Genomic DNA, 22,085 nt, shown 5'->3' with positions numbered 1-22,085 from the left:
CTCTCTCTCTCTCTCTCTCTCTCTCTCTCCCCTATACAGATTCCTCAGGTCATCCTGATCTCCATCCTAATTGAAAACTTTTGCTTTTGGTTTACTTCTTAAATTTTCCTTGTTTCTGTAATACTTACTCTTAACTCTATAGAAATATCTGGACTGATACTAAAAGAGTGAAATGGAGCATGAGAAATAACTGATTATTGATCGTCACCTGGTTTTCATACTTTTATCTTTTATATCATTTTTCCATATCACTTTTCTAATAAAACTTAACACTTCAATCATTATGGAATTATGTACTGTGGTTTTCTTATATAAACATGGCTTCTACATAATTAAGCTGAATGAAGGCAGATTTCAAGGAATTAAAATGAGTACTTTGAAGAAACCAAAGGAAAAACATATCCACTGATATACTTCAAGTTCTTCGTGTAAAAAAAAGCAAAATTTTTATAAAGAAGTAAAATTGATATCAAGAGATGAAGAAATAATGGGGCATTTCCATTAAAAACAGAAAAAATATGTATTCAGTTTTATACATACAAGGCATCAGAAACACATTATAAGGAAAAAAATCACTGGCGATTTGCTGGTGGAAAATCAATCACTATTTTAATTTCTCCCTCAACCCCGAACATTGGAGATTCTAATCCTGTTAAACAAAAGCAGGAGACAGTCTTTGTAGGTTCTAGGCTGAGAGTGTAGAGCTACCTGTACGACAGAAGTACAGGCTTTTCAATCTGATGAGGTCATTCTATTCCAATGGTACAGGTGCAGGCATTGCACACGGCACAAAGAGAAGGGGAAAGAACACCTAGATAGCCAGGTTGAGCAGCTAACTCAACTTTGAAGTCAGAGAGATGCTGGGTACCACAGCAGAACGCCTTCATACCCACAAGAGCAAGAGGAAAGATCATTCCAAAGGAAAAATACATTTTATCAGCATGATCTCTGACCATTGGATACACACTTCCTCACTCAGTACCTATTTGCTTTGGATTTTCTAAGAACTTCTTTTACCCAGAGAAGCTCAAGATGGTGTGTGAAACATTACTGTACATGGACATTGTCACGATAGAATAATGTAAAGGGAACTAAAATGGAGCTAGGAGGCCATAAAAAAGTTGGCCTTATGCTCATCCTACCCATGAACTTTTGAACCAGCAATGAAATCAGACCAGAAACTTCACTTCCTCCTCACCATGGCAACCAGACCATCTGCAATCTTTGCCTGGAAAGAAGCCAATGTGCTTCACTAGCCACCATACTTCATTTGCACAGAGGACCTAAATGAGGTTTGGACTCTTGAACATCTGTGCTTCCTGTAGAAGCACAACCTGGAGCTTGCTTACCTCAGATTCTCACCACCTTGACCTGACCAATCTTTTTTGAACTAGTCCTCACACACCATGTTAGACAGTCAACAGGAAAAGTCTCTTTTATTACAACTTGTGGGGTTTGTCCTCATAAGCTCTGGTTTTCTTTGTCTTCCTCGGAGCACAATTTGGGTCACTACCTGAATCTGTGCTTCTTGAATAGCAATCCTTACCTCATATAAATGCTTTTTATTTATGACAGCTTAAATCTTTTGTTTTTTTTTTCTTTTGTTTTGGTTAATACCACCATATCTTGAAAATAGACGACAGTAATGTTTCCACCCATATTCTTCATTATAGAGGCAGAAAAAAGACTAGAGTATTTTTTATATTTAATACAAAAAAAAAATTCAAGTTCCTTGAATATCATCTCCTAGAATCTACTACAGACACCTTGTGCTATTAGCATACTTGTGACTCTCCTTTTTGATTTACACATTTTCATCTATACCAATTTAAGGCACCCACAGAGTAAGAAACTTTAATATTGAGAAGTTGCCAAATCTCCTTACTCTCTGTCCATATCACACAATGGCTCCTCCCTGGATTTCTAGAGAGTACAGACAGGCCTATAGGAAAGGGAAGAAGGCATGGAGGTTACTCTTCTCCCTGGACTGGATGGTGATCAACATTAACAATCCAAACCTTGGGGTGACTGGTTCGCTCAGCTGGTTAGAGTGTGGTGCTGATAGCACCAGGGTTGCCGGTTCAATCCCCGCATGGGCCACTGTGAGCTGTGCCCTCCCTAAAAGAGTCAACTATGCCATTGTAGCATGAAAGCAATGTGTAACCAATGACCATGGCTGTTCCCCAATAAAATATATTTAAAACAACAACGACAAAAAACAACCCAAACCTCCATTTCTAAACATTGTTTCCACCAGCATTACTTTCAGATATGCAAATGTACATTATGAATTTAAATTTTTCTTTAAAAGTTTGTACTGAGGTGAATGTAAAGCTATGTTTGTGGATAAATTAATTAGAAAAACAATTGGACCTGAGGCTCCACTACACACAAGAAATAACCCTTTCATCTTTTCCAGCAAACAGGTTAATAACTTGGCCTTGCCTGACTTCCTAATTTTCTGAAACTAATTTTTCAAATAGCAAATAGATTGTATCTGGCCAGCCCCACTTTTGGTTTAGTTTCTAAAACATACTGTGTATAGCCTAGAGCAATGTTGAAATGTCAGGATTTTGAGGGGAAATTTGAAATTGGGAACAATTTAATTAGTCTCCAAAAGTTTAATTCAAACTGTTCGAGCATTCCAGGAATAGGACTCATTTTATATTTAGCTTCAGTTTTCTTATCCGTTTTACTGTTTGGAAAATAAATGCAGATTGGATTAAACAATGCCTAATAAACTCAAAAGTTTTCAGAGATTACCTAGGAATGTTTCATATATATATATCAATTATATATATATATATATATATCATATATAATTATTATATATCAATGTGTCATGTTGGACTAAAGGAGGAAACTCTGTACCTAAAAAAAAACAAAGTACAAAGTACAGAAGAGGGAGGAGACGAATGCTGGGCTGTCAGAGGACCAGCACAGGAGCTAAAGGTGGAAGGATACCGAACACCCTGGATGGGTTCACACCCAACCTTCCTCCCTTCCTCCTTCCACATTTGGAAAGCTAAAAGCTGCTTTCCCCAGATTTCCTTGCAGCTAGGGTTCTTGATGCATATTAGATCCATCAATTACATGTTGTCCTGAGATTGAGGAAGTTGAAATGAGGTCTTCTTTCTAGTGATTGTGTGGTAGTTGCTGTGTGAAAATGTTAAGGTTCCCCAGCAGCTACAGTGAAGCATCTGTTATTAGTTTTGTAGCTGCTGAGAGGCAGTTGTGATAATATAGTTGGGAGCTCTTGCTCCAGCATGCTCTAGGACTAAAAGTGATCTCAGACTTAGTAGTATTCTTCTTCCCCGGGCCACTGAGTGGGGTTCTGGGAATATTTCTAAGAAGCTCAGCTGACAAATGCTTTAGCCCTTCCAACCACTTAATTCTCATCTTAACTAACTTCCTAGAGTGATTTCTGTTGCCTGTACTGAACTCTGACTGAGAAAGGGAGTGACTGCCAGATACCTCTCAAGTGCTTTTTGCAGTCTTAGAACGAAGGGAGTTTTCCAGACGAAAACACCCAAAGGAGCTTACGAGTTAGTCTCAAATCCAAAGTCAGCCTATTTGCTAAATCCAAATGCAAACATTAGTAACAGACAATAAAAAGCCAAACTAAGTGAATTCATGAAGACAATGGAAGATAATAGAAAATGGTCCAGAATAATCAGCATTCTGTGTTGTTGTTGTTGTTTTTTCTTTTTTCCTTTTTTTTTTTCCTCAGTGTGTGTGGCAATTCTTTGGTGTGGCAGAGCTTGAATCACTTAAGGGATTCATGAAAATAAAGAACAGGGCTTGAGTTATTTACTGGTAGTGTGCTCACTCATACACCGCACTAACGAGCTTGGCATTTGTGTCATAGACAATACCGAGCCACTGATGGTTTTAAAGCACTGAGTTCCATGTATGTTTTGGAAAGACAACATTTAAGCAAAGATCAAAATATGTGAGAAACAGTAAGACTTGGAAGCAGAAAGACAAATCGAAGACTACTGAAATATTACAGGGCAGATATGATAAACTCATGAACGGAAGTGAGCACAAATTGACAAGATGCATCTGAGGGACACTTGAAAAGACAGTGTATTGGGCTGTGAGGTACATGACAGAAAGAAATGCACTTTCGAATCTGGACAAATGGATGAATGGTGATGCCTTTCACACAGATATAACATAGGCACAGAATTTATGGGAATAAACAACAAGTTAGGACTAAGCAAGGTAGAAAGCCAGGAGCACATGATACCAGGGCTGGTCTCGTCCTTGATGAGTTGTGCTACCCTGAATAAATCTTCAAGCTTTTCTTATTTGTATAATGGAGGTAATAATATCTGTCCTCCATAATACATCTAATTGATGTGAGAATAAAATGAGCTAGTGTGACAGTGATATGAAAAATTAACTTTTTTTTCTGATTATTATAACTCATCTGGCAAAACTGGAAAGGTCTACTAAAAACTCCCCAAACTGGAAATAATAGATTGAATTTCTTTCATCTAGCTCAGTTTAAAGTTTGATCTGAAATATTATTTACTGTTTTTACCTTAGACTGAGTGATCTGGGCTACTTGTATAGGAAAAAAGAATAACACAATGTGGAGCATGTCATTTTATTTGCAAGGACAACCGAATAAAGTGGACATAATTCAGAGATTTCAATGGAAATGGGAACAATTACTGTGGAATAATGTGTTTCAGTGTATTGTACACACCCTTGTGTAACATCAATCGAAGCTTTCCTGAAGCAATTAGAAGTAGAACACAGTGAACTGCAATTTCATCAAGTCCAAGTCCACCTGTGAGCAATAGGAACAATTGAGAATCCTGTCTTCATTTCTCAGCCATTCTGACAAGCAAAAGGCAATGAACTTCAGGCTGCTATGTACCGCCTTGTTACATTAAAACAACAACAGCAGCAGTTGCAACATGTTTTTATACTTCACTTCTTTGTTTTGGAAGAGAAAGAGACAATATGTTCTTTACTAAGAACAAAACAAAACAAAAAATTGTACTTGTAAATCAGCACCTGAGCTAATTTCATGTTTGAAACAGAAATAAAAGCATGTGGAAAACAAACCTTGTTAGACATACATCAAAGCTGTAACTTTAGAAGAAACTAGAAGGAATTGTTTGCCTGATAAAAACCTGCCAAATAACCTAACTGAGAAATTATACAGACTGCTTTCTGTCCTTCCCAATACTTTCTGTGATATATGTAACTAAAACAGAACTTACATGATTTATTATGCTTGCTTAATTTCTATAAAGTGTTATGAGAAAATAAAACTTTTCCACATATTGGATCTTAAGTCAATCTCTTTATTTATTATACCTTGTATGTTCAGGTCAGTGCAGATTTCTGGAGAGAAAGACCTACGCTATCATTGGTCATGCACATAAATATTTGTATCAATTATATTGTTAATAAATAAAGTCTAGTTATGATAACATTCTTATTATAATTTATAATAAATGTATAGAAATAGGTAAATCACATCCAGGGGTCTTAAAATCCCAGAGTCAGGAATCTCTCTAGACAGCCAGGCAGATGAGTAATACAATCCATCTAAGGATTTTAGCTATGTGTCTCAAACTTAAGGGTTTCACATGTAGTATTTTACAAAAGCATATATAATTAGTTTATATAAAGATTTAATATAAAATATTTTTTAAAGTTTCTTTTTCTTTTATTGCTTGGCTATAGACAAGGGAAAATTTGCTTGAAATGTCATCTCAGCTTCCCCATCTGTAAGATGGGAAAAATAATACAACAAAGTGTCTCTTGATAGAAAAAATAAAAACAGACTGCACTTAACTTGGCACAGTTCCCCTTGGAAGAAGGTGGTGATGGGCAACATATGATGGTCTTGGGCAAGATTGAGTGAAACATTTATTTCTTTTTCTAGTGCAAGGAATTAACAGGAAGCTCGCTAGAATGTTCCCAGTGATAAGTTTCCATATCATTGGAAGGACCTGGCTTTAGATGGACCCATATTTCTATCTTCACCTGTGGACATGATAGTTATAATTTATTTTCTGACTCACACTTAATCTCTACCCTATACTTCAGGGCTTGTTAAAAGATGCACCTTGGTTTCTCTGCTATGAGTCATAAAGTCCCACCTTTGGAATAGGTAGACAAACACAGGAAATAAAAGGGGTCCTTTTGGCTAAGGCTAACAGAGTGGCAGAAACAGTAATTATTAGCAGAGGATAGTGTCCACAAAAACAGTGATACCAAGAGGACCGTTATCAGGAAAAAATACAATGGCTCCTTGATCACAGGGCTATACAAGAAAAATATGAGATCATTATTTTGGAGCTCATGAAAATTAGCCCCCTGGAAAACTCACAGAGTAACTGGAGAACAAGCTGAGGAAGTTGAATTTTAGGTGAGCAAGTGGAAGCAAACCATTCTACTATGGGTTTTAATAATTGCTCTACATATACCATAGGGTTGTTTTAGAAGATAAGAATCCATTATTTGAGGAGGAACATTAAAATCACCATGGGCTTACCGTCATAGGCAAGTTGAATGTCTAACTAAAAGAAACACTACTAGTTAGTGGCAGATTCAGAATTGAAAGTACCATGAATCACAATTAGAAGAAGTATTAGGAGCTGGAAGGACTGAATTCTTGATCCAGTGCTATTAGACTTCAGCAAATCACTGAAACATTCTCAGCCTTAACTTGTCTATGATTGCACAAGTAAAAAGTGGCAGAGCTATGATTCAAATTAAGGTGATAGGAACAAAGAAACAGTTGGCACAGATGCAAAAATGGTAAGATACATTTAAACACCAAAATTAAAAGTTACTAAACTCAACAAAAAATACATTTTCTATGTGGATAAAAAATTACTACTATTAATAAGCTATGTATGAGACAACTTAGATATGATAGATAAAATGAAAACGTTAATGTAAAAAGATGTATCATACAAAAAAATAACAAAAAGAAAGTTGGTATAGCTAAACTAATATCAAAGTAGACTTTAAGGAATTATTACTGTGAATAGAGAACATTTTATAATGATAAAATGGTCAATACATGAGGAAGATATAAATAAAATAAATGTTATGCAACTAATAGAATAGCTTCAAAACATATAAAACAAAATCAACAAAATCAGAAAGATAAATCTGTAATCATAGAGAAATCATACCTCTCTGGTACTGCTAGAACAAGCAAACCAAAAGAAAATCAGTGGGAATATAGAATATTTGAAAATATTGTTTGACAAACTTGAGCAAATTCATTGTAGAAAACACTGAACCTGATGACTGCAAAACGTGCATTCTTTACAAGTGCACATAGAACATTTAACAATATTACCATTTGGTGGGATATAAAGCAATTTGAACAAATTCAAAGGACTCAAATCAATAATAAAATTATTATTAGACAACAATCCCCCCCCAAAAAAAATAACTGGAAAGCTAAGAAATATACTTCTAATATCCTATAGGTTACAAACAATCTCAGTGGTAATATAAAACTATTTTCAATCAAATAATAATTAATATCAAATATATTTTCTGCATCACGTAGGTGGTAAAGGAAAAGCTACATTTAGAGGGAAATTTATACCCTGAAAACTCCTATATTAGAAAAAAAAGGAAAGTTGATATTCAAAGACCTAATTATCTGTCTCAGGAAATGAGAAAATAAACAACAAATTGAACCCCAAGTAAACACAAGAAAGAAAATTGTAAATCAAAAGAACAAAATAAATTAAAAACAGATATACAGGTGCCAAGACAACTGAATAGGGAAAGAATAGCCTTTCTAGTCTTTCTAGTGAGTGGCAGGTGGTGCTAGAACAACTGAATTGCATGAAAACCCACATTCAGAAGAACGAATGTGGATCCCTACTTCACACCATGCACAAGATTAGCTCAAAGTGGCTTACAGACCTAAACATAAGAGTTAAAACTACAAAATTCTGACAGTGATTTCTTAGATACAACACTAACAGCACAAGCAGTAAAAGAGAGCATTGATAAGTTGATTTCATTAAAGTGAAAAGCTATTGTGCTTCAAAGTGTGCCATCAAAAAAGTGAAAACACAACTCACAAACTGGGAGAAAACATTTGCAAATATTCATATATAAAATCATGTAAAGGAGATTTGTGCCTAGAACATATAAAGAACTCTGCCAACGCAGCCATAAAAAGACAACTGAATAGACATTTCTCCAAAGAAGGTATATGGGTGGCTAATAAACCTATGAAAAGATGCTCACCATCACAGTCATTAGGTAAATTAAAAATCAAAATCACAACGAGCACATCACACCCACTAGGACAACTATAATCAAACAGACAGACAATAACGAGTGCTGGAGAGAAAGCAGAGAATTGAAACCCTCATATACTCTGGTGGAAATTTCAAATGGCACAGCCACTGTGAAAAACATGTTGGCAATTCTTCAAACTGTTAAATATAGAGTTACCATTATGATCAATTTATTTCACTTGTATGTATCTAAGAAAATGAAAATGTTTTTGTTCATATACTATAGATACCTATACATAAATGCGCATAATAGAATGATTGACAGTAGCCAAGAAGTAGAAACAACTCAAATCAACTGATGAATGGATAAGAAAATGTAGTGTATTCAAACAATGTAACACTATTTGGCAATAAAAAGGAATGAAGTATTATACTAATATATGTTTATGCTAAGACACAGATGAACCTCAAAAACATTATGCTAAGTAAACGAAGCCAGTCACAAAAGCTATATATTGTATAATTCCATTAGTATGAGATATCAAGAATAAACAAATTTATAGAGACAAACTAGATTAGTAGTTGGCTAGGCCTGGGGTGGAGGATTTTGAAGGAGGGCTGGTGAGGGACTGTTAATGGTACAAATTTCCTTTGAGGATGCTGAAAAGTTTCTAAAATTAGATTAACACTGATGGTGGCTCTGTAAATATAATAAATATAAACCTTGCTAAATATTCTAAAAAACATTGTGCTATATACTGTAAATGGGTGGACTTAATATTATTTAAACCATATCTCAATACAACTTAATATTATTTAAAATATATCTCAGTATATTAAGAAAAAACATACAATAGATAAAATTGACAAAGTATAATATTTGTTCTTTGGAAAATATTAGTCAGAACTAAGAAATGTCAGTATAAAAAGAAACTAGTGAAAAATACCAATATCAGAAAGGAAAAGAGCAGCTGGCCGAGTGGCTCATTGGTTAAGAGCTGGCTTGGGAGTGCGAGCTCTGAGCAGCAGGGCCACAGGTTCGGATCCCACATGGGCCAGTAACGCTGCGCCCTCTACAGCTAAAATGGTGAACAGCTCAACCTGGAGCTGGGATGCCTTGAGTCGCCGGCAACGGCATAGGCTGCAGCAGGGCTGGCCGGCAAAGGAAGGAAAAGGTGTGAATCACTGCCATGAAAGTAAAGTTGACATCTGAGTAGAAAAGTCAATGATGTAAGAGAGACCCTTTTAATCTAATAAGAAAACATCACTTGATCCCTTTTAAATAACAAGGTAGAATAAAGTCATTTTTTTTTTTATGGAGAAGCAGGCTTATTTTCCATCTCTTTTCTGCATCTACTTGTGTGCGGTAAAATCAATGTATATAGTTATACAAAGATGAGCAAACACCTTGCATAAAGATTAAGTAAAAAAAAAAACACGTTTTCTAAAATGTCTTTCACTAAGTATAAATATGTCTCTAAAAGAATTAATACAAGCCATGAGTAGTGGAGCTAACCATAAGACATTTCATAAAATATAGTAAATAATGTGATTCTGGGCTTTGATAAAATCGTATGCATATGACTGCTCTAACTTCTAAGTTTATTGTAACATAGTAAGAGGCAATAACATCAGCAATGTTATGGCCATTGAATAATGTTGGTTTGTTTAATTTCCACAGGTGAAATTACTCAACCTGTGAAAACAAGACAACCAATTTTTGTTTGCAGTCTCAATGCAATATGTATAATAAAATCTGGTTGGTGTGACAATGTGTCTGTGAAAGTTGACAAGCGGGTAACTGCAGTGTATAAGCTATTTCATTTTTTATGTTTAAAGAATTACTGGATCGTTAAATTAAATTTTATTTCTGTAGGCTGCATCAGACACATAAAAACCAGGTGTCTAAGTTTGCATTTCTGAATTTGAGTTGCTGGTTTCTTAATGTGGAGTCACAAAGCTATACTCACGGATTATTCCACCTAATAATTACAGTTGGCAATTACTATGGTGATATAAAAATTATTTAACGGGCCATCAGCTGAAAGGTTGCTTTTGGCTTTTAACCTAGGGGATTGGCTTCATATATTGAACACACATTTTACTCGATGATATTGTGCTAAACAGTTAAAACAAATTAAGCCTACACAAGAGAATCTATTACCCCTCCCTCCAGAAATTTAGTTGATAATTACTAGTAAATATGAGGATAATCATCCAGCCAATTATTTCAAATATAGATCCAGCAAGTATATTTTTCATCTCCAAATTTATTTTGAACACTATTTAAAACTACATTTCATTTGCACTCTAACATTTAGTAGGTACAAATAAAAAATTTAGAAGAGATTAACACTCTTACATAAATACAATGCATTGAGCTATTTCAGATCCTAATAAATCCCCTGGGAAAAGATATATAGCCAAAGCCTAACCTTTTCTATCTGTTTATCTGTGAAATGGGTGTGTGTGTGTGTGTGTGTGTGTGTGTGTGTGTGTATAAAACACATTCAGATTTCATGTGAATCTGAATTAAATTTATTTCAGGTTAAATAAAATTAACCTTTATTCACCTAATAAAGTCAGTGTTTTTAGCTTTTCCTCAGCACATTCTTTGCAGCATAGCAAAGTGTATACAGTGTGGATTCTAGAATAAGATTTACTAGCAGGGTGAACTTACACAAGTACATTACCACTTTCCGCAGCAGAATGGAGATTTGCTGTTTCATACAGTCCTGCAGTAAGGATCAAATGAGTTGTGAACACGTCAGGTGCTCAGAACAGCGCCCGACACATAGTATGTATTCAACAAATGTTAGCTTTTATTGTAGTATTTTCCCCACTGTGTGTTTTGCCAAGTGAGCACACAAAAATACTATATGTTGGATATTAAAGCTAAAGAAATTGCACCAAAACTATTTAGTTAATTCCACTACCTATAGAAAATATAATCTTGTATTAAGTGTATTTCTGTAACTCAATTCCTGAAGATGATTTTGTTTACTTACTATACCAAATAGATAATATGTCTTTCAAAATAAACAGAACACAATAGTTTAATTTGTACGTAAGTGGTTTATACAGGATCACAGAAGGCCCCTTCCTCTTTTCTCCTTACCACCGTCCTTTTTACATCACCAGCCCTTAGTGGTGCTTGGGGAACACTTGAACCTCCACAGCTGGGTTAGGGACCCATCTGAGGGTTCTTCTAACACCCTCTGTTTACTCCCCACCCTACTCTACACCTATTCATTTACTTATTTTCTTCACTAGGCTCTTGAGGATAAGGACTGTGTCTATTTTTTTTCCAATACTATTTATTTATTGTATAGCACAGCATAGTGTAGCATAGCATAGCATAGTGCTTGCCACATAGCTGACTCTCAGTAGAGTAGCTAAATGAATAAATGAAGGCACTTTCTAAACAGGGTGATTACTGTGATTCAAACAGTTCCAAATCCCTCATTTCCTCTGTGATCTACTTACCCCTATTCTGTTCCTTGATAACACACAGCTCTGGAGTCCCAAACTATAACTCAACAATGCATAACCCTGGATGCCAAGCCGTTCATCAGGCAGTGCGATAACTAGATGGTCAATCAGTAGAGAACTTGTTGTAGGTTAAGCACTGTCATGTAGTATCATGTAACTGTCACATATTTATATAAACAAGAAATTCTCTATGAAGTAGCATCGGGGACTGGAAACATTTAGGACTCTGGATTCCTGCTCTGCCACTTGCCTGATCTTTTGAACCTCAGTGTCTCTGTCTGTGTGATGAGAAGAGTAATACCTACTTGAAGAGTTACCATAGACTTTTGGGATACAGTTCTAAACTCTTTGGCATAGAATAGGCATTAAAAATACTATTACTGTATGATTAATTATTGGGTTTTAAGATATAAATTTATCTAAGAGCTCTATCTTGTCTGTCTTTTGAATAAGAAAACTGTTGCACAGAAATAGCTCTGGAATTTTCAGTCAGACTCGGACACGGTCCACTTATTTCCAGGGACAATTGTTATGCTGAGGCAAAAACGAATATCAATTCAATCGATCCTGCCTGCTCCCTCCCCACAAAGCATAACAACACTCCCACCAAATCAAGGACAAAGAAGAAAACTTTGCCATCTCTGTCATTTGTGAGTGGAGAGAAATGGGTTCCATAATTCCACACACAAAACACGAGGCCTGTCCTATTTGGGTATACACAACTCTGCCTATTGGTCCTCAGGTACTTAAATTAGGATATGTAAAAACCATGTCTTCTAAATACTATTCAGATAGTAGAATTAAGCAACTATTGAGAATTACACATCTTTCTGAGGAGCTCACAATCTAATTTATATCTAAATTAAACAGACACATATGACACATTTTGATAAAGAGCAGCTGTGAGATGATCTCGTGATTTACTCCTTAGAGGAAAAGATCTCTTCGTACGAGGAGCATTTTTAGCTCAATTATTACAATTGTGAATAATCGTGTTTTGACATTGTTCAGTAACTATACAATTAAAGTTAATATGCTACTTTAAGCTATGCAGCAAATGTAAGTTTTCTTCCTGGTGTGATGTATCTGTCTCCCCCTTTGCATTCTTCAATTCAGTCTGTTTCCATAACAACCATTGGGATATATTTTTAATGATTTTTACTTTCTTACAAAAATCAAAGCTTTTGAAGGCATAATGTCTTTTATTTAATTTCCCTCACTTTTTTATAGTTATTCTAATAAAAATTTATATTTTATTCACTATTGCCTTTGGCAGTACTTAATAAAAGCTCTATAATATCTATTAAAAACAATAACTCAATAACTAATAAATGATCGAATAAGAAAGAATTAAAAGGAGAAAGAAAATCCTGCAAACTCTATCTTCCCTGACATAATTTATTTTCAAAATGCATAAAGGCCATTGCAAAATAAACAACTGGCCCACTTGCTCAGACACTAAAAAAAATAATGGTGAGCCTGTTCAAAATAAGTCAATAGGTTTAATGAGAAATTTAATATACTCAAACTCCTCTTTCTATTTACCTTTCTTTGGTTTCTAAAGAGGTTATGTTTGTGGGGCAATACCAGTCCATTTGTTATAGGCAGATATATGATTTCCTTTAGCCTGCAAAGACTAAAAGTAGACAGTGAGAGTAATTGGAAAGAGAGTGAGGAAGATGATTCTGGTAAATATCAATTGGTAAATGCGATTTCTTAATAAGGACAAATTTATGTTTGATTGTCTTATGCATTGGGAAAACTATCTGCAGTTATTTTTTAATTAAAGTTTATTGGGGGTGACAACTGTTAATAAAGTTACATATATTTCAGGTATACAAATCTGTAATATATCATCTACATATCACATTGTGTGTTCACCACCCAGAGTCAGTTCTTTTTCCATCACATATGTTTGATCTGCAGTATTTTAAATTCTTACCAAAGTAGCATTATATTATTACAACAGAATGTACTTTTTATAATCATAATGTTAGTTTCCAAAATTTAACTCTGCATTTTGGTCATAGAAATCATCTCAGAACTGTTTGATTTTTAAAATCAGTTCATCCATATTTTAAGGCATAAGACATTTCTAGTAAGAAGAGGGAATTTAATATATGAGATATTGTACTTAATAGCACTTTATAAACAACAAAAAATTTTCACTTTTGCTCAGTAAATGCTCTATGCTCAAAGTATTTATCCCTTCCACAAATTGTATTAATTTTCTTTTATATTCCAAACACCAGAGATATAGAAGTAAATAGGACAAATCTTCCCTTTTTCTTATTATACCCTAGTGTAGAAAAACAGAAAACAAACCAACATGCATTCATATTTATAGAAATATTTTCAGATAAAGATGAGTCTATGAAAAAAAGAAAATCAGAATTGGCACAGAGAGTGCATGGGTGAAGAGACATAGTTCGTGCAATATTGGGAGCAATTCCAGTCAAGGCTGTTATGATAGACACGCCAAGTCCTGAGGGAAGAAGCTATCCGTGGAAAGATCTAGGGAAAGAAACTTGGAGACACATAATCTAGACCCATGAGAAACACATCTACGGTCTTCATACCATCTCCTTAATTTATATAATAAACATCATCTCCATATTACTAATTTATGAAGCAGAGTAATTTTTCCTTCAGTTTTGTTAACACCCATGCATCAAGATAGTTGACGAGGATCAAATGTTATGGTCGCTGATCAGAAGAATAGAATTCTTCACTTCAATTGGTGATTAAGTATTATATATTAGATTCAATGCACCATACTCTAATCAATTCAACCAATAGCATTGCTGAATATTATGAACAGAAGGCCAATAATTTAAAACATTTTGCTAATTTTTAATACAAAATACTTCAGCCTCCTAGGCTTGGATATGGCTATTTCAAAAAGCAAATCTTATCCACTCCACCTCACTTTTACAAGTTTTGGCACAAAATAAAGAAAGATATGCTATACTCATCTGTCTATAGCAAAAACTCCACCTCACCACTTAACTTTCTTTTAGGTTTTCATCAAATTTCACTCTCCTGTGATATTGTTCTTTTAAATGGTAAGATCAACTGTAATTAATTAAAGTTATATAAATTCTATACCTTTATTTATTTTCTGTATGATATCCAGGGGATGTCAGTGTTCATTAATTCATAAAGAATGGGATTCTAGATGAAAAAGTTTCAAATTCAGGATCTGATTTCTTCTATATTACACAAATGCCCAAGTGGGCTGGCTGAAAAGAATACAAAATAAATGACAGTTGAGCCTATGAGCAATGAGAACAAAAAAGCTGCGAATGCTATGATTCTTCAATTAAAACATGACTCCATCTACATGCTTCTAAAAGAAGTCAAAATAAAAGGACATCATTTTCATTTCTGATTTTTCGTAAGCTTAAATGATATGGAACTTCAACCTTCCACGCAACCCTTCTATTTTGAAAATAAAACATGACACAATTAAATATGAATCTTTTTAGCTGCTTGTTTTATTAATACATATGTATCAGGTTGTGTAAGGAGGTATTTTGTCTAGTAGCTGTAAATTTCATATTTAAAATGTGTATTATCAACAAGTTACGTCTTATTCTTATGGAGAGTTTATAGTAAATTGGATAAATCTTGGAATTTAAAATCAGACAGAAATCAGCCTCACTAATTCTCTCTTCTTACTTGCTACTTGGGAGAGTTACACTTTTTTGAGCTACAGTGTTTTCACTTCTAGTATGCCAATAGCAGTATCGCTTCTGATAATAGGTGTGGTATATAAATAACCTAGAAACTAGAAGATCTAGGTCCTTATGATTTGAAGTGAATTACCTAAAACTCTTAACAACATGTGTACTTCATTACTTGGATCATTAAATTTGTATTGTATGAATTTCAGTATGGCTGTGAGTTATAATAAAACAATGGAAACAAAAATTATAAAGCCTTAGGAATATTACAAATCATTTGAGTTTTATATGCCGGGATGCCAAAATAATGTATACACATGACTTGTATTCATCTTTTGTTGTCAGTATATATTGAGCATTATGATTTTAATACTTGTTTCCTTTCTTAAAATGTGTATAATTTTTTTTGGCACCCTCTGTATATGCATTACACACTTCTTGAAACCTTTTTCATCCAGTCTCTTGTCTTGTCTTTTCTAGAGCAGCCAGCACCTCAACACAGACCACATACATAGAAGGATGGAAAATGTGCCCTGAGCCAATGGGTACATATTTGGAAGTGGCAAATCTCCTCATTGAACACACATACTGGCACAATTATAGTCTATTTATAGTCTCAGAGACTCACATTGATTATAAGAAAGGAACTTTCTCTGGAGTTGTTGATAACTATCTAAAATGACATTTTTTGATCTCCCTATTTTGAGTTCCACAGATTTTTTTTCAATTCAATACCTCATAAAAAAATCTCTCACCTTCTTATTTCTGACTCTTATAATCTCCTTTGCTGTCATTTTAAATTTAATATTGAAACTATGATTTGATTCTGGAAATTGCTTAAGGGTATAGTCGGTATACGATGTTTTTTGTTTGTTTGTTTGATTTTACCATGTAAACTTGATTTATAATAGATTTAAAAGAGACATTTCTTCTTTGCTTATCATACAAAGGGCTCCCCTGCCCGTTAGGTTACAATTGTGAAGGTTGTTGATTAATAAATATAATCTCTCAAACCTCTCAATGTTCTTGTTCAAACTGAAAGATTTTAAGCTAAATAAATCTTTTCTGAATTTTAAAATCAGGTAGTCTGAATTACCTACCTTATAGATTAAAAAAGAAAAACAAAACTTCTTTTCTACTAGGTCAGCTATTGAGGATGCCATGGTGAAAATGGCTATGAAGTTGGTCATATTTATATCAGTCAATGCAGAGCAGATAATAGTCCAACAGACATACATAATCATGAGATTATAAAGGCCCTATTTGTCCTTATGCCACACTGTGATGTATTATTATCTCATTTACAATCTTTGTGTTTAGCCAAATGTATACAATTCAAATGATAACTGTTTTTCCCCCCATGGCAGAATGGCCCTCTGGATTTGGGCTCCTAGGATTGTTAGATTCTTAGCTTCACCAGTTATTACCTAAGGAACTTTAAGCAAGTTTTTACATTTCTCTATGCCTCAGTTGCCTGGTCCATAAAATAGGGATAATAGTCATTCCTACACTCCATTGGATTCTTGTATTAAAAACAATAATATGTGTAAAATGCATAGAAAAGCCCCTGGCATATATTAATCAGTCATCTTCCTCCTCATCAGCATCTTTAGATAGGGGTATGATATATACAGGAAAGGCTCAAATGCTCTGGATGATTGCAGAAGAGAAATAATAAAAGCATGGGTATACAAAATGGAAATTCAGGACAAAATGCTACCTACCTCTCGAAGAAGAAATGCATTTCTGGTAGAGGCTGGCTATATGCTCTCAATGTCATAATTTTGGTCATATAGGATGATTTTATCTCACATCATCCTGACAGATACACAGGTATGTCTCTGGTTTCCATCCAATGGTTCCAAGGCAGAAGCGATACACATCACTTCCAAACCTAACCAGGTACCTCCATGATCACCGGTTCCTACTCTTTCCCTTACGTGATAAACTCAGAGTGCTGTGTTCAAGATACTAGTCCTGTGAGATGAGAAGACCAGGGATTCCTGCATTCATTGTTGAAGGGTCAAATGTCCTGCATCAGACCTAGTCACGAGCAAAACCAAACCTGTCATATTAAGCCTTTGAAATTTCTGAGTTTAGTTGTTACAGCTCCTATTCTTAAGTTTTATGCTCATTACTAAGCTGCTGTTACTCAGCTCTAATTGCATTCTTCTATATTCTACTTTAAGATGCTGGGAGCCTTCAAACCAGATTTCTCTTTTGACATTTACTTCTTGGTCAGGTTCTGCCAATGTCACTGCCAAGATCAGGTCTGCCAATGTAGAATACCGGAGGAGAGAGAAAGGGCTCTCTTCTTCTCGCTTACCCTCTGTTTCTGTTAGTACCATCCCAGTAACACTTCTTTAAGTCAACAGTGGAAGTTGGGTACAGTTTCTATTTTTTTTTCACACTCCTTGAATTAATCTTTACTGCACCATCCCCTACCTGCCACTTGAATATATAAAGATTGAGAGATGCACACCCTTCAGAGATCTGAGTCCAATATCGTCAGGGTCCCTCCTCTGAATTTTAGAGCTTACTGCAACAGCTGTGAAGGATCTTTCCTCAGAGTGCAGTTCAGAGGCCTTTCCTTCAGCCTTTTAGGTTAAAATAACTCTAGTTTAGGGGCCGGCCGAGTGGCGCGATGGTTAAGAACTGGCTTGGGATGCCAGAGGGTCCCAGTTCGGATCCCACATATGAGGGCCAGTGACACTGCCCTCCACAGCTAAGATGCTGAACAACAGCTCAACCTGGAGCTGGGCTGCCGTGAGTCACCCGCAACAGCGGAGGCTGCAGCCCCTGTGGCAGTGGGTTGCCATGGGCTACCATGTGTAGCCATCAGCCAGCGTGAGCGGCCAGCAGCCGCAGTGAGCGGCCATCCAGAAGCCGGCGACTGATCTGCCTCGCCTGGGAAGAGTGCAATGATGGTGCCAACTTGGGGCAGTGAAGCAACGTCCTCCACAACTAGACTAAGAACAAAAAACGACAGCAACTTGTCTGTTCCCCTTCCTCCAATTCCCATCCCCCCAATTCCCCAATAAAAATCTTTTTAAAAAATTAAATAAGGGCCGGCCGAGTGGCTCAGTTGGTTAAGAGCTCGCTCAAGAGTTTGAGCTCTGAGCAACAGCGGTTCGAGTCCAGCCCGAGCTGAGCAGCCGCTGAGCTGCCAACAGGTAGCAGGATGGCTCAGCTAAAAAAAAAAAATAATAATAATAATTAAATAAATAACTCTAATTTCCTCCCTATGTCACTCCCCCATATGGATGGTTATTACTTTCAGCAGTTACTAAACTTGTGTACCTTCTTAACTTTTGACTTTTCCAGTCTCACAACAGCAGATTAAATAATTTTTCATATGATAACCTCCATTAAAATAACTGTTGTCTGCTTTCCCAGCTGTACCCCAACTTTTCTAACTAGGTCAAATACAGAAATTGGTAGCTGAAGCCTGTGTTACCATAAAAAAATCTAAAATATGTGGTAATTATTTAATGGTTGGGCCATGGGTAGCATGGAAATGGATTTCAAAGGTAAAAAAGCCATTTATCTGCGTGATGTTTTGGCAAAACTATTGGTAAAACTGCCGTTTGAATTCACTTGAGAAACAGACAGTGGGACTGCTGGGCTGGCAACACTCAAAATAGATAGAAAAACAAAACTTAATGTATGCTGGCTATCACTGGCTACATTCAGCAAGGTGTTACAGGAGAGATGTAAGCTCAGAAACCAATTAGCTAGTGTGAAAGCAGATCTGACACAGAATAAAGAGACTCCAGAAGTTTCAGAGCTTATTGGACAAAATGTCTGGCTTCTTCTAAACCCCAAATGGTGGGAGTGACACTGAGGCAAGCATTGAATAGCAAAGTTCCAACAAAAATTTACGTATGAATAGTGACTCAAGGCAAATATGAGGTTTAGAACTGAAGTAAAACTCAGTTGAACAAAGTAACTCTGGCAAAACATCAGGTTAAGGACATGGTCCTCCTGCATGTTTTTCAAGATAATATCATCTTGAGAGACAGACATAAGAGAAGAGAAAGTCAAAGGCATCCAAGAAACAACTTTCCTAGGCAAATGGACTATCAGGGGGCAAATAGATCAGAACCCTATGAATATTTCAAAGGACTGTAGTCGTAAAATACCATGATCCAAGAAATATGTGCCTTGAAATATTCAAGACTTAAAACAACTCTTGGTCCAATAATTTTTCTCAAACAGGAAAAAATATTGAAGGCTATACAACCCTTAAGAGGCATATCAAATATGGACAAGTAGAATAATAAAGAAGAAAGAACTTCCTGGGGCATATCCAGAGGCTAAAAAGAACCATAGACAAGGAAAATAGACAAAGCCTATTCAAGGATCCTCCCAGATGTCTAAGTTAGGAAAACCTTATCATGTCTGTCTGGTAGGATTTCACCTATGATTTCCATGTGTATCTGATTCTTTCTCTTTCCAAGTATGAGTATTTATTGTGTCTTCCCTCTTCCTACTCCCCACCAGTACATTGGGTATAAATCCACGTTGGAAGCTGGTTGCAAAATACAGATAATTTATTCATAGGTGATTCACCTTCATGATTATTTGATGAGGACAATGAATAAGCAGAAATCATGAACTTGAGCTGCATCCAGGGGCTGAAATAATTTTTACTTATCGCTCTTGGAATGTAATGATCCTTCTTCAGGAGTGGAAACATGACATGAATATTTGGCGACTAGAAAGGTGGACTGTGGCAGAGATGGGTTAGATGCTCGCTAATTCCATCTGTTTTTCCTGGCAACGCAGCTCCCTAACGTTTACCAGCCTCCTTTATGGTGGGACTATGAAACTATGTCCTGGCCAATGCGAGGATGTCCACACATTCAATGCCGTTCTGTCCCAGTCCATGCACAACGGCCCATGCAGTCTGTTCCTTTCCCTCTGTGATCTAAGAGAGGCCATGGGCTTAAGAAGGCAGCATCACAAGTTGAAAAATGTCTGTGTCTTTGCATGACAGTGAATCTTGAAAGACAGCTGCCTAGGACACGTGGGCTATGACATAAGAAATAAATATTTGATTTTTCTATGTTAAGAAACTGATATTTTAGAAGTTATGTTACAGTGGCTAGATTTTACCCTGTCACACAGCTTTAGATATTAAAAGGTTAATTACTGGATTTAATTAAGTTGGTAACTGGATTTCTTTTTCTTTCTACAAAAAGTATTTGAATGGGAAGAAAATGTCATCAAAAAAGCAAGATGATATGGTATAATAGAAAAGGCCTTGCCTTGAAAAACATAGCTTCTAGGAATCCTATTTTATTTACTAGCTAAGTGACACTTGTAAAGTCAGTTAATTTCTCTGGGCCAGTTTCTATACATCTGTAAAATAAAGCTAATATTATGTTACCCAATTATAAAAGAAAGCCAGACCAAATGTTGGCTCAAGATGTTTTATGGTTTTGATCTGTGGTTCTATGAACTAGGAATTAAGCATTAAAGCCACTCTTATAAAAGCACAGAAGTAATTTTTTTTATTTAAAAAATTTTAGCTACTCATGACACCTGACAAAGTCCAGCTTTATGAATAAATATTGTGTACCACGTGTATAAGTGGTGTTAACCCAGGCCAAGCAGTTTTATTGAAAATAATAATTTACAAAAGGTGATATTAGAGTGAGGTGAAGCCATGCCGATGGTATTTCAAAGATTCTATTCCCTAGAACTTTGCCTGTTTAGTCATGTTGCTTATATTTCTCCATACCCTCCCCCATCCCCAAAATCTAAGGTGATGAAACTTAAGCAGAATTCCCACTTCTATGTTTTGTCAACTGAAAGTCTATTCCTTCACATGGTTTCTCTTGATATCCACACAGTAATGTTTGTTCAAGATCATTATTTCTACGTGAAATAATAGAAATCATCAAATAACACAAAAGCAAAAACACAAGCCTAAAATATTTGCTCATATTTAATTATATGTTTATCAGCTAATAAAACCAAGGCTAATGAAAACACTTGTGTTCTTATAAAATGATAAACTAATAATTAAAATATATCTAATATGTCAAAATAAAACTCAGAGATTAAATGGAATTTTCCTTCTTTAAATCAAAATGAAGAATGTTGCAGCCAAAATTTACACAAAGAGCATATAAAACTCCTTTTGCTGATGAAATCTCTTTTCCTAATCACTGGGAAATAATGGCTAGCGAAAACCAAGCATTTGAACTTAATGCAGACAACAAAACATAAAAGAGCATATCATTATCTTGTCCTCAAATCATTTTTGCAATTATTTAATTTACAATTTGAAAATTATAATTTTTGAATACTTTTTTCAGACATTTTAAGACTATATATTAAAAACGTACATAGACAAAAAAACTGATGGTTGCTAGTTGGGAGGGGGGTGGGGATGAGGGAGAAGGGGAAGGGATTAGGCAGCATAAATTGGTAACTACAATATTGCCACAGGGATATGAAAGACAGTTTGGGGAATATAATTAATAATGTTGTAAATATTTTGTAGGGTGTCAGGTGGTCACGTCTTGTTAGGGAGACTACTTCACGGATGGCGTAGAAGCTTGATCACTGCACTGTATACCTGAAGCTGAGGTTGTATAATATTGTATGTCATCTATATGTGAATATATATATATATATATATATATATATA

General features: G+C 35.4%; 1 protein-coding gene across 5 annotated transcripts in view; it reads right to left on the bottom strand.

Annotated features, from left to right (window-relative positions):
* MARCHF1 (membrane associated ring-CH-type finger 1) overlaps positions 1 to 22,085 on the bottom strand; it is a 635,011-nt gene that overhangs the window by 225,536 nt on the left and 387,390 nt on the right. The window lies entirely within an intron of this gene.

The sequence above is a fragment of the Hipposideros armiger genome, unplaced genomic scaffold (genome assembly GCF_001890085.2).
Source record: "Hipposideros armiger isolate ML-2016 unplaced genomic scaffold, ASM189008v1 scaffold_142, whole genome shotgun sequence".
Classification (NCBI taxonomy): domain Eukaryota; kingdom Metazoa; phylum Chordata; class Mammalia; order Chiroptera; family Hipposideridae; genus Hipposideros; species Hipposideros armiger.
This window is presented reverse-complemented; position numbering and strand designations above follow the sequence as displayed.